The following is a 14,335-nucleotide window of genomic DNA, read 5'->3' on the forward strand; positions in this document are numbered from 1 at the left end:
GAATCCGGATAAGTGTGAGGTGATGCACTTGGAGAGGACAAACAAAGCAAGGGGATAAATGATGATCGTCAGGACTCTGGGATGCACTGAGGATCAGAAGGGCCTTGGCATGGATGTACACCGGTCCCTTAATGTAGAGGGCAGCTGGACCAAGTGATTAAGAAGGCATATGGGGCGGGATTCTCTGATCCTGAGGCTAAGTGTTGATGCCATCGGAAACGCCATTCCATGGTCCCAGGATCAGCAATTCTGGTCCCTACAGGGGGCCAGCAGGGCGCTGGGGCGGTTCTCGCCGCTCCAGCTGCTGATTTGACTGTGGAATGGGCGCCGGGGGATGCGCACATGCGCAGTTGGTCTGGCGAGAACCCGCTCATGCGCAGTCCCACCGACGCGATTTCCACGCATGCGCAGTGTCTCCCTTGTTCGCGCCGGCCCCAACCCAACATGGCGCAGGAGTACAGGCGCCGGCGCGGAAGAAAGGAGGCCGGGAGACAGAGAGGCCTGTCCGCCGATCGGTGGGTCCCGATCGTGGGCCAGGCCACACCGAAAGCCATGACGAGGTTCCGCCGGCTCAGAGCTTGTTAGAAAGGCACCGGCAGGGTTCGGGTTCATTTTTACGGCTGCTCGGCCCATCCAAGCCGGAGAACCGCTCTACGCGGCCCCCGACCGGCACCGCGCCAAACACGCCAGCCCCAATGGCGCCGGTTCTCCGTACTGCAGAGAATCGCATCCCGGCCGAGGATGGCTAAGCGGTTCGTGCTGAACACACACTTCTCCTTGTTGTAAGTAAGGTTTAGGAGAGTGGCAGTGAAATTTAGCAAGGTTGGCGTCGTGGTCCTGCTGATCATGGCCGCAGATGGTGACGTTGTCTAGGTACGGAAAGGTGGCCCGCAACCCGTACTGGTCGACCATTTGGTCCATCTCCCTTTGGAAGACCGAGACCCGTTTGTGACGCCGAAGGAGACCCTAAGGAAGTGGTATAGGCGGCCGTCTGCCTCGAAGGCAGTGTATGGACGGTCCGATTTACGGACGGGGAGCTGGTGGTAGGCGGATTTCAGGTCCACCGTTGAGAAGACCTGGTACTGCGCAATCTGGTTAACCATGTCAGATATGCGTGGGAGGGGGTACGCGTCGAGCTGCGTGTACCTGTTGATGGTCTGGCTGTAGTCCACGACCATTCGGTGTTTCTCCCCAGTTTTAACTACTACCACTTGAGCTCTCCAGGGGCTGTTGCTGCCCTCGATGATGCCTTCCCGAAGCAGCCGCTGGATTTCGGACCTGATGAAGGTCTTGTCCTGGGTGCTGTACCATCTTGCTCCTGGTGGCGACGGGTTTGCAATCTGGAGTTAGATTGGCAAAGAGGGAAGGTGGGTCGACCTTTAGGGTCGCGAGGCCGCACACAGTGAGGGGCGGTAAGGGCCCGCCGAATTTCAGAGTTAGGCTCTGGAGGTTGCACTGGAAGTCCAGTCCGAGGATTAGTGCAGCGCAGAGGTAAGGGAGGACGTAGAGGCGGAAGCCGCTGAATTCTACACCCTGGACCTTGAGCGTGACCGTACAGTACCCCCGGATCGCTACGCAATGGGATCCGGAGGCCAGGGAGATTTTTTGGTTGGCGGGGTGTATCGTGAGGGAGCAGCGCCTTACCGTATCCGGGTGTATGAAGCTTTCGGTGCTCCCGGAATACAGCAGGCAGGAGGTTACATGTCCGTCGACTTTCACCTGGTGGATGCGTTGGTCAGGTTATGCGGATGAGACTGGTCGATTGACATGGAGGCGAGTCTTGGTTGGCCGTCGGGTAATGGGGCGGCTGGTGAGCCCGGGTCCTGGAAAGCTGGTGGTGCCCATGTGCTGAGGGGTTGACAAGATGGCGGCGCCTGAAGATCTTGAGGGTTACAAAATGGCAGCACCCATGGAATGCACGTTGCGGGGGTGGAACGAGATGGCGGTGCCAATGGAACGCACGTGTTGCGCGGAGGGGACGATGGCGGCGCCCACTGGCCGCACGTGGTCTAAGGGGGGAATGGCGGCACCCATTGTCCGTGACCGAGGGGGGTGGGGGCGATAGCGGCTACTGCGCGGGCCTGGCGAAGTGGCCCTTCTTCCCGCAGGCTTTACAAAAGGCAGCGTGGGCCGGGCAGCGTTGGCGGGGGTGCTTCCGTTGGCCGCAAAAATAGCATCGGGGGCCCCCGCGGTTCGCTGGCTGGTGTGCAGCGCAGGCGTATTGGGTGGGCAGCACCCCCGCTGGGGCAGCTAACTGTAGGGTCCACGAAGCGTAGGAGGGATGGGCTGCGTGGCTGGGGGTGTAGGACTGGACGTTGCGCAGTGTGACCGTCATGGAGAGCGCTAACGTTTTAGTCTCTGCGAGGTCGCACGTGGCCCCTTCTAGGAGTCACTGGCGTATGAGATCTGACCCAATTCCAGTCACAAAAGCGTCCCGCATAAGGAGGTCTGAGTGTTCCCTGGCCGTAACGGCCTGACAGTCACAGTCCCGGAGTAGTGGGATTAGGGCCCGCCAGAAGTCTTCTATGGACTCACCAGGGAGTTGAGAGCGAGTGGCGAGAGCGTGACTGGTGAAGAACGCATTTGTTTTCTGTGTGTAGTCGTCCTTGAGTACAGTCATGGCTTCGGCGTAGTTCGGCGCGTCCTGGATTAACCGAAAGACTTTGGAGCTCAACCTGGAATATAAAATCTGAATCTTCTGAGCCTCCGGAACAGGGGTTGGTGCCGCGTTGATATACGTTTAGAAGCAAGCTAGCCAGTGCTGGAAGTCCTTTCTGGCGTCGCTTGAGTGAGGATCCAGCTGCAGGCGATCCGGTTTGATACGGAGGTCCATCCTTAGAAACATAGCAATAAATTGAGGCACGATCAATTGGACAAAGATGATAGTTGAATCCAACTGAGGCTTTATTGCTATTAGATGTGTGGCCTCCCACAGCAGCTGGCGAAATGGCTGCTAGCTGGAGGACACGCATATTTATACAGGCAGGGAATACCGGCGAACCTGTAGTACAGGTCCTACTGTACATCACCTAATACAGGTGCAACAGTGGTTTACCACACTCTGACATCAGCATTGACACGTCTTGACAGACTCCGCTAGCAACCAATCAAGCCCATTGCAATCCCAGGGTGAAGCAGATCTTCGATAAGGATTGCTGCTTTTTATTCTGGAATGCTCTGCTGGGTGAGTCTGTGTGTATTTGGTTTCAGTTTTGATTGGAGTTGCAGAGCTGAGCAGAATCCTTTAGAGTCTCTCTGCAAGAAGGGGTGGAATTCCCTCTCAAACCTTAGTTGGAACTCGAAGTGGAACAGAACAGTAAGTGAACATTCAATGCCTGAGGATAGAGCTGGGAAAGGGGAACTTTCCAGATTCCTCTCCCATTAAAGTAACCAGACCACTTGAAGGCATCACGAAAACTGCTGCTCTGATGTTCTGCTTGACTGGCACAAGTGTTGGTGAGTGTGCTGAAGCTGACCACATATCAGAAACTGAGCACACCTGAAGTGCATCTTCCATGGGTAAGGATCAGCTCAACACAAGTTGAAGTGTATCACTAGGGGGGCTCCCACAGCCTGAGAATCCGGCCTGCATGGCCCAACTTGAAGACCCAAACCAACCGATGGTTTTCAGCACCTTGCATTCTGAAGAGATCACTGCCTACAAAGACCTCAACCTCAACAGCGAAGACCCTCAAATCTCTCATACCTTTTAATCCCTGTTTCTGTTGAACCTTTCCTACCCTCTTCACGGTGTGTCAGTCTTGTGTGTGTCTGGGTGGAGGGTGGGACGGGGTTTGGGGAATAATTAGATTAATAGACCATTGTTCCATTCTTACCATTATATGTTCATCTTTTACTCTTGTTATAAATAAAACATTTTGTTATCATTTTACGTACAAATATAGTACCTGTAACTCATTGGAGCAGTCAAGGATCAAAGACCTCAGGAAAATACATAAATTATTGGTTTATTCACTTATTTTGGAAGTCCGGGGTCTGTGGGCTGGAATTGACTGTACACTCACCCAGAGTGTTGTAACATAAATCACAGCGAGAATATTATGTGCAGTTCTGGAAACATAATAGGAGGGATATGATAACACTGGAAAAGGGTGAAAATAGGTTTACCAGAATGTTGCCTGGGCTGGAGAGTTTTAGTTATGAGGCGAGAGTGGTTAGATTGGTTTTGTTTTCCCTGGAGCAGAGCAGACTGAGGGGGCATGATTGAGATATATAAAATTATGAGTGGCATAGATAGAGTAGACAGGAAGAAACTTTTCCCCTTGACAGAGGGATCAATGACCAGGGGCCATAGATTTACGGTAAGGGGCAGGAGATTTAGAAGGGACGTGAGGAAAGACGTTTTCACCCAGGGGGTGGTGGGAGTCTGGAACGTCCTGCCTGTAAGGGAGGTGGAGGCAGAGACCCTCGTAACATTTAAGAAGTATTTAGATGTGCACTTGCAATGCCATTGAAGTGTTGGAAAATGGCATTTGAATAATTAGGTGGTTGTTTCTGACTGGCGCAGCCACGATGGGCTGAAGGGCCCTTTCTGTGCTGTACACTTTGAAGACTGTATGACTGGAGAAATAGTTAAAAATTAATGGGGGCTGAAGGAGAATTTCTTTGCTTAAATTTATATGTGACAAGCCGTCATATTTCAGAGTAATATGAAGCTTGTCACACAATACTAGAATATAAAAATACACTCATAAGAGCTACGGCTCGAATTTCTGGTTATTCACGCTGACGAGATCTTCCGCTCCCATCAATGTTGCACCCCCCACTGTGGATTTCTCGGCGGCAAAGGGATAATTCAATGGGAAACCTCATTGACAGTAGCGGGACCAGAGATTCCACCACCAGCCAATGGCGGGCTGCCTCCCACATCCCGAAACATGGTGCGGGTCACGTGGAAAATCCCCCCCCCCCAAACATCTCTCTTCTTTACTGCTGCTATTAACCCACCAATTTTATATCAAGTTAAAACACAGAACCAGGTCATTCAGTCCAACATGTATATACTGCTGTTATACTCCACTTGGGCACCCTCCTGCCTCCACCTCCATCAAACATGTCAGCATATTATTTCATTATTTTCTTCTTCACTCACATTTAGACAGCTTCCCCTTAAATAGGCGACTGGGTGACCTCTTCACATAACACCTTTGGTCCATCCGCAAGCAGGACCCACACCTTCCTGTCGCTTTCCATTTCAACTCACTGCCCTGGTCTCACGTCCACATGTCCATCTTTGGCCTGCTGCAATGTTCAAGTGAAGCCGAACACAAACTGGAGGAACAGCACTTCACCTTACGGTTAGGCACGTTACAGCCTTCCAGACTTACCATTGAGTTCAATGACGTCAGATTATGAACTCTCTCCTCCATGTTCACCCCATTTTTATTTCTATCAATTTATCTTCATTCTTTTATTGATCTGTTTTTCCCTCACCATTGTTCACCCTCCCCCCCACTCCACCTGGGCCACCTGGGCCCAGTTGTCCTTCGACACACTGCTTACCGTTACACATTCTAATCTCTTCGTGTGCCACTATCAGCACCCTTCTTAGCCTTAATCACCTCCATTTACACTACTTTTATCTTTCTGCTCACGGCATCCCTGTCAATCTCCACCTATTGTTGGCCCCCCACCACTCCACGCCCCCCTCCCCACTACAGTATACATCTGATCCTATTTCCAGTTCTCTCCAACTTTGACAAAGAGTCATCCAGACTCTAAACGTTAGCTCCCTTCTCTCTCCACAGATGCTGTCACACCTGCTGAGATTGTCCAGTATTTTCTGTTCTGTATCCTTAAATGTGTCCAAGTTATTTACCTCAACTATTCTACATCCTATCGCTTTTACGTAAAGGCCTTCTTTCTGAAATTTCCATTGCATTTATGAGGGACTATCTATTATTTATGCCCCTATGCTTTTGAATGATTGACAAGTGGAAACATTTTGCTATATTTACCCTATCAAGCTGTTTCACCAATTTTAAGCCCTCTATCAACTGACCTCTCAACCCTTTCTTTTCTAGAAAATAAAAAACACAGATTGTTTAGTCTTTTTTGAAAAAAACGATACATCAACCTTATACATTTTTTTTGCACCTTCTAATGCTTCAATGGGGAGGTCTTGTGCTGCAATGGGTCTCTGAGCCAGAATCTTCAGGATCAATTCCCACTTTAGGACTTAATGACCAATGAAGGTGCATTCACATCTCAACCAAGCAGCTCGAGTATCAACTTGCAAATCCTTCAAACATATGCCAATGGCAGGTGGGGAGAGTGGGAGAGAATCCTGCTCAGTCATGTGGTGCTATCGCTATCCATAGCTCCAGGATACAATGTGCATGGAAAAGTATCTGTTATCACAGTAACTCGGACTCCTTGTGGGCCCGGTATTATCACTTGGCTGGATGGCCGGTGTGGATCAGGTTGGGGCCAACATCATGGGATTTCATTCCCATTTTGGCTAGCGTGAGTTCAGGACCTGTCTGACCCACAGTAGGTTGTGGTGCTGTGGGTCGGTACTGCCTTTGGTCAGAGAACTAAAAAATCATAGAATCAACAGTGCAGAAGGAGGCTATTTGGCCCATCGTGTCTGCACCAGCCCTTGGAAAGAGCACCCTATTTAGCCAACGTATCCCCTATCCTTGATACCCTTAGATCAGAACAATGAACAGTAATGTAAGTGCAGTCAAACCATAGGCTGAATTTTATGGTTAGGTTTAGATCCATAAATACAACCACCCTCTCACCCTGAGATCCTCCACCCCCCACCCACGCAACAGCCGCAACTGTGAAAGTCAGGGGGGAGTACACCGTTGGGCCTTTATTCGTTCGAGGTAGAACTTTCTCCCAATCGTATAGTAAGTCACGCTTCTCAAAGCTGCCAACCCATTGCAGGATCAGCAGCTCTCTTGTGCTAATAGCGCCACCGGATGTGGTGCCCACCATTGGTATTGCTGGCAGTCTCAAGGAGGGGACACCAATGCAGTCGCTGGTTAAAGGTAGGTCCGGGACCTTGCTGGGGTCTGTTACTCTGACCCTGAAAATATGGGGGTGGCAGGGGCGGGGCAGACAGCTGGAATCATCAGGGCCGGTCGAGGAAGAGAAAGCTCAATGGGAAGTGTGGAGGAATTAAGTTAGGTGGAACTTCCGATGGGCATAGGTGGCCTGAAAAGTTTGCACATACCTTTAAATGGCCTTTAAGTGGAGGCGGGCACCCCACTGACTTTTACAGCGAGGTTGGGGGAAATGGGCGTCATGCACCTCGACACCAATGTAAAATCCAGCCCACAAATTACTGTGCAAGCAACTGGCCTCCGTATTATACAAATTATAATGAGCCATTCTTCTTCTTCACAGCACTATTGTCATGGGACCCAAATACATGTTGCCACCTGTCCCTGGAGAGGCTGTAAAATTCGACCGTAAGTTTTCATACAAATTTACATAACTTCCCTGCTTTTCAATTCTATCTGTCCAGAAATAAAATTTGGATCTTGATTTCATTTTTCTTTCATAACCTTTTGGTTTTTTTTTCTTTTGCCTTATTTTATAGTCTTATCATACTCTTGATAGCCACTTGGAGAAAAAGAAAGCAGAGCCTGTCTTTACATGGAATAGGTTGATTTACAAAGTGAAACATAACGTCCCGCCAGCCCCGTTTTCCGGTGCGCCCCGCTGGCAGCGGGATTCTCTGCTCCCGAAGCCGACCAATGAAGTTTCCCATTGTGGCCACCCCCACGTTGCCGGGAAACCCATGGCGTGGATGCGCTGCCGGTGAAGCGGAGGATCCCGCCGACGGAGAATCCTGCTGCACAGGTATATATATCACTTGATTCCAGTCAACTCTTGTGTCAGAAAGTTCCTCTTAAATAACCATCCAATGACCTCTATGAATGTAACACTTATCACCCGCTTTGGAGGACCTCCTTGTTGGCCTGCTTCTGGGCCTGGTCGAAGTTGCCATCAACAGGTCCAGGAGTGGCCGACCATGGGGGGGGTGTTGGTGGGGGTTGCTCGGCCTTACTGTCTGCCACTATACCGCAGCTATATTCACAGCAGAGTGTCCCTGGGGAGGAAGCACATAGTACGTCACAGCACCATCGAGTCCTCCTGTGGGTGGAGGGCACCACGAGGACTAAAGTCTTTTATTGACCCTGTTAATCATATTTTGATTTGACGTGTTGGACTGGATTCTCCGATTCTGTGACTATGTCCCCACACTAGCATGGAATCGGCAGGAAAACTGGAGCAAAACGGCCACCGATTTCCCGTTTTGCTGGGGGTTAGCAGGACGGCAGCGTAGAGCACTGGGCTCTAGCTGCCGATATGCCCCGGAGAATTGTTGGATCCGTGGCCGTGCATGTGCACGGCAGCGGCCTGCCATGGCCGCGCCATGCTTCATGGCGGACACAGCCTGTGGACCCGGCCCGTGAGATAGTCCCCTCCTTCGGCCGGCTCGCACGCTCCAGACACCCCCCCACAGTGCCCCCAGCTCCGAATAATGCCCCCCCGCCGCCCGTGGATCGGCCCTCCTCTGACTGTGGCGGTGCTGGACTGAGTCCACAGCTGCAACGGCGAGTTCCCGATGGGTGAGATCATGAGAGACTCACGCCATTGGGATCTCGGCCGGGTCGGGGACAGAGCATTGGGGAGCAGGCTTCAGGCAATGTCCTGAGGCCATCAACAAAGAACAAAGAACAATGAAAAGTACAGCACAGGAACAGGCCCTTCGGCCCTCCAAGCCTACGCCGACCATGCTGCCCGGCTAAACAAAAATCTTCTACACGGCGACAAGTGACACGCCGTACTTGGAGAGTGCGCTGCATTGGAGGGGCAGAGCATCGTGGTGGTGACTTGACTGCCTGCACCTCTGCCGCGGTGTGTTTGTAACCTCGTGTCCCTGGAGAGGAAGCGCATGCAAGTCTGCTGACACACCTGAAGCCTCCTGTGACCACTGGGCCCAAGGAGACTGGAATGCATCATCAGCCTCCACAATGACATTTTGATTTAGTCCAATAGGATTCCTTTAATTATATTTTTCCTTTTGTTCCAGTGCCTTTGAAGGAACTGTCACTTTAATTTAGTTGAATAGTTTACTTTACTGACTGTTTAATTCAAGAAAAAATAACCTGCTTGGGTACTTTAAATAATTTGAGCATCTCTGCTTCCTTCTGCTGTTCAGATTCTTTTACTCCATGCACCACATAGCCTCCGTATTTTTCTTGCCAAAATGCACCAGCTCACATGTATCTGAATTGAAATAAATCTAATAATTGAACACCCAATCTGCAAGTTTATTAGTGTCTTTTTGAATTAACTATACCCCAAAATTTGTTGTCACCCTCAAATTTAAGAATTATACTTCCAATTTTCAATTCCAAATTACTAGACCAACAGTGATCCTGGCAACAATCCCAGTCTCAGTGGCTGCCCTTAAACCTGTTATGATACAACTTGACGTTAATACAGGACAAGTCAGATCCCAGAGTAAAACCTGGCTTAATCGGCCCCAATTTTATATTTTTTGGAAACAATGGAGGGAAGTTACTGAGCAAATTCACTGGGGTCTGCTGGTGAATTTTTAACGTAAAGAATAAAATATTTATTGCACAAGAAAAATGGAATATATTACACCAGACAAAAAAAGTTGGAAAGTATTCAATACCAATACAAGAAAACGATTCAAATCATATTATTGCTTTACCCCAGTAATGTCTTTCCCGGCAAGTACAAATTCAGACAGATAAACATTTACAATAACTATCTTAATAGCTTAAATTTCAGGGTAGGTATTAGATGCATATTTACTAACAAGTGAACTGGGGTCAGACAAACTACACTCCAAAATAAATAAGAGATGAAGCCAAAGCAGATTCCATGCATTTCTCTGTCAGACGTTTGTTGCATTGTGAGCCAACCGGTTTCACTGAAACTTTGTCTTGTTCACAAAGGTTTCCTATCACCACATTTGAAAGTCATGCCTGGGAATTCTCTCTAAATGTAGCTCAGTCCATCACACGAACCCGCCTCCCATCCATTGAGCAGAACTACACCTCCCACTGCCTAGGGAAAGTGGGCAGCGTAATCAAAGGCCCCTCCCACTCGGCTTCCTCACTCTTTCAATTTCTTCCATCGGGCAGGAGATACAATAGTCTGAGAACACGCATGAACAGATTCAAAAACAGCTTCTTTCCCGCTGTTACCAGACTCCTAAACGACCCTCTTATGGACTGACCTGATTAATACTATACTCCGGTCTGCTTCACCCGATGCCGGTGTCTACGTATTTACATTGTGTACCTTGTGTTACCCTATTATGTATTTTCTTTTCTTTTCATGTACTAAATGATCTGTTTGAGCTGCTCGCAGAAAATTACTTTTTGTTGTACCTCGGTACACAAGACAATAACAAATCCAATCCAATGCAATCCAACCCTACTTGGATGGCTGCAACAAAGACCTATCTCCAGAGTTTCAATCTCACCTTCCGAGATTCCTTTCCCCTGGATCTCCGAGTACACTCAAGTGTCACCTCCCAGCACAATTTCAGACATTTGGCAGTGCCAAGTAGAACATGACTGCTACGAAAAGCCTGCATTAAGGAGTCACCAGCTTTTTGGCTACCTCCTCAGATCTCCAGGGCTTTTCTCAAACACACTTCACTTCAACTCTACTCCTCGCAGCAAGGATCTTTAAATCGGAGCCTATTGCTCACTCCTTTCTATTAACTTGACTTCTGCCTCCCCTTTCTGGCCCCTGCCTTTGCCTGTGCCTGGGACTTTCAACTGGGCCACACCCTGCCCCCTACCCATGCCCTACATCCTGGGATACCTAGTCAGGAATGACGCTCCAGTTCAGCTCACCTGACCTGCAGCTTGTGGTAGTCACCACTGTTGTATTATATAGTACATATGGGTATTAAGGTAAGGCCCCTGTACTACAGTTATGGGGGTAGATCCCTGCCTGCTGGCTCCGCCCAGGAGGCGGAGTATAAATGTGTGTGCTCTCCGAACAGCAGCCATTTTGTAAGCTGCTGTAGGAGGCCACACACCTCTGTGTAATAAAGCCTTGATTACATTCTACTCTCGTCTCGTCGTAATTGATAGTGCTTCACAGCTTTGCACTATTTCACTTCTTTGCTTCTGCGCAGGCAGACAGACCATTCCCTGTCTGAAAAAAAATGGTAAAAGACACCAACAGCACATGTGTGGCCACTTTCCAGCCGACATGTATGTAGGAAACTCAAATTCCTGACCTCCAACTGCCGATTTAAAATTAAGTTAAGTATTTGCATTTCTAAATAACCCCAGCTCCCTTTTTGCTGTTTCAAAGCCAACTTGCTATCTATTCTACTACCCGTCCCCTGATTCTCCATGCTCTGACCTTGAACATGAGTTTACTAGGCAGTACCTAATTACAGGATAGAATCTTCCAGCAAAAGAATGCAAAGAGGTCATTTTCATGCATTTGCATCCAAATAATGTGCTGGAAGCCTGATTCTCTAGGCCCCGCAATGCTCCAGGCCTCTCAGCCAGGAGTCATGTGGACGAGGAATGGTGCAGGTATTTTTAAGTCTGGCCCTGATGTGCTGGACTCCGTGGTGGGTCAGAGGGATCAGTACGTAGTAGAGGTGCCACCCTCCCCCCAAAGTCCATCAGAAGGCCCGCTACCCCCACAACACAAATCTTGTCACTCTGTGGTTCTGTGATTCTGACCCCCACTCTACTGACCCCATAACCCCATTAGAATCCCCAGCCCCCTCCATCAGACCCTACCAGTCCCCAATCAGAGCCCCAGCCCCCAACTTCACTTTGCTGCTTTTGATGTGGTGAGGACCTGAGCAAGAGGGTTAATAAAAATTGTGGTCCGTGAAGGCGTATTTTCAGAGACTGAGTATTGAGCTAGCTATTATGTGAGGAAGCTCCCCACCTAATTGCAGTTCAGCCAACGCAAAGACGTGCGGAGACAGCAACTCTGGTTAAGACGCTTACTTTCCAACTTGGTCAACATACGGGGGAGATTGATTTGGATAAATGCCAAAACGACTCTGCTTTACACTGCTTTAGGTTCAGCTGTTATACAATTTCCACAAATCAGTATCCCTGCCTCAGCTGGACTCGGTCCAATCCTTGTAGCTATAGATTATACCTTGACCAATGAATTTTGCTTTAGGTAACTGCTCATGATGTAGTCATGTCCTGTCCACTGGCCATCTTTTGTTTTTCAACACATTCGCATTTGCTTTCCTTCGCTCTCCCTCACTCCCATTTCTTCTTATCATAGTGTGGTCCCCAGCTGTACCATTGCCTGCCTGTGTACGGGATGTCGAGGGTTGCTAATAAGAGCTGCTTCCTCTGGATGTGTTTCTGCTGACCACATTATTTCTATATGATTCTGTCTTTCTTAGGAATGTGGTCAGGTTAGCTAGCTTAAATGCTATCATACATTGAAGCCACTACTATTAGCAAGAGTTCAAATACTTGTCACTGCTATTTTCTAAAAATACATGTTTAACAGTTAATAATGATTACCGGAAAGATTTTCTTCGGTTAGTTTCAGCCTTCAATAAACTAACTTATGTAGAGCTATTCCAGCGTTATTCTAGCTATCTGGTTTCAAGGGATCTCATTTCAGGACTGCCCCTTCGGTCTGCATCAAAGCAGAGTAGTGGAGATGCATTCAAGCATGAAGGAAATGATTAATAAACAATCCAAGCAGCTTTGTCTGGAGTCATTCGACTGTCAATCATTGGATAATGCAATGTATTGTTGTGTGAAATGGAATGGAAGATCTGCATTTCAAAGGCTGTCAAGGGATTTCAAGCTGTTTGAAGTGTACTGGGCTTTCCAAGAACCTTCTGACACTTGTAACAGCTGTTACTTTGAACACTTTTGTTTGAAGCAGCAGATGTTAGGAAAGATTAAGTGAAAGTGCAATGATTTTTCATCCTAATGCCTGAACTGCTTCATTTTTCAGGCAAGGGCCCCTGATTGGGTGTTTTGATGGGGATGAGGTCTGATGGGGGTCCCTGTTGAGGAGGCCCAATAGGGGATTGGGGGGTCTGTTGAAGGGGTCCAATAGGAGATTGGGGGGTCTGTTGGAGGCAGGGTCTGATAGGTGACTGGGGTGGGCCCGATCGAGGTCTGTATTGGGGTTTCTGATGGGGTTCTCTGGGGTTAGATTGGGGGGGGGGGGTCTGATGGATCATTGGTGGGGGAGATTGAGTCACCCTCATGCATGCTGTGGGGGTGTGACCCGGTTAGTCTCCTGGTGGTTGGGAGGACTCCCCTACTTTTCAGCGGGGGGGTAGCAGAATTTGCATCGGACCACCTACTCAAAATGGTGATCCGATACCAGGGTTCCGATGGAATCGCAGAAGCTCCCCTCCGTGCAGAAACGTTCATGGAAAAGGAGAGCGAGGCGATCCTTGGGCACCTCTCCACCTGCCAGCAGAGACCAGGAGAAATTCTACTCTGGCAGGAGCATTAAGTCTCCAGAATAGGGAAGCGATGGCATAATGGTATTGTTGGTGTACTTGTAATCCAGAGACCAAGGGCAATGCTCTAAGGATCGGGGTTCAAAATCAGGGTTCAGATGGTGAAATTTTAATTCAATTAAAATCTGGAATTAAAGTCTAATGATGATTATGGAACTATTGTCATTGAAACCCCATCTGGTTCACTGCATAGGGACATAGGTATTAGGAGCAAAAATAGGCAATTCAGCCCTTCGTGCCTGCTCCGTCATTCAATCAGATCATAGCTGATCTCTTCCTGGTCTCAAATCCACCTCCCCACCTGTTGTCCATATTCCTTAACCTATTTTTTAAAACCAAAATATATATCTATCTCTTTCTTGAAATTATTCAATAACTCAGATGCCATCGCATTATGGGGCAGCAAGTTCCACAAATTGACCACTCTCTGTGAGAATTAGTTCCTCCTCATCTCAGTATTAATCTGTCGCCTCTCAACCTCTATCCATGACCTCTCATTTTGATTGCTCCGCAAAGGGAACATTTGGTCTACGTTTACTTTATAAATCCCTTTCAGTATTTTATATACCTCAATCAGTTCCTCTCTCATCCCTCTAAACTCCAGTGAGTATAAGCCCAAACTGTTTAATCTCTCTTCATACTTCAACCCTTTCATCCCCCAAATCAATCTGGTGAACCTACTCTGAGCGGCCTCCAATGCCACAACATCCTTCCTCAAATATGGAGACCGGACACTACTCCAGATGTGGTCTCGCCAACATCCTATATAATTGCAACTCAACACTTCTCTACTACTTTAATGTCCTTTCGGGAAGGAGA

Source organism: Scyliorhinus torazame, chromosome 11, assembly GCF_047496885.1.
Source record: "Scyliorhinus torazame isolate Kashiwa2021f chromosome 11, sScyTor2.1, whole genome shotgun sequence".
Lineage (NCBI taxonomy): Eukaryota > Metazoa > Chordata > Chondrichthyes > Carcharhiniformes > Scyliorhinidae > Scyliorhinus > Scyliorhinus torazame.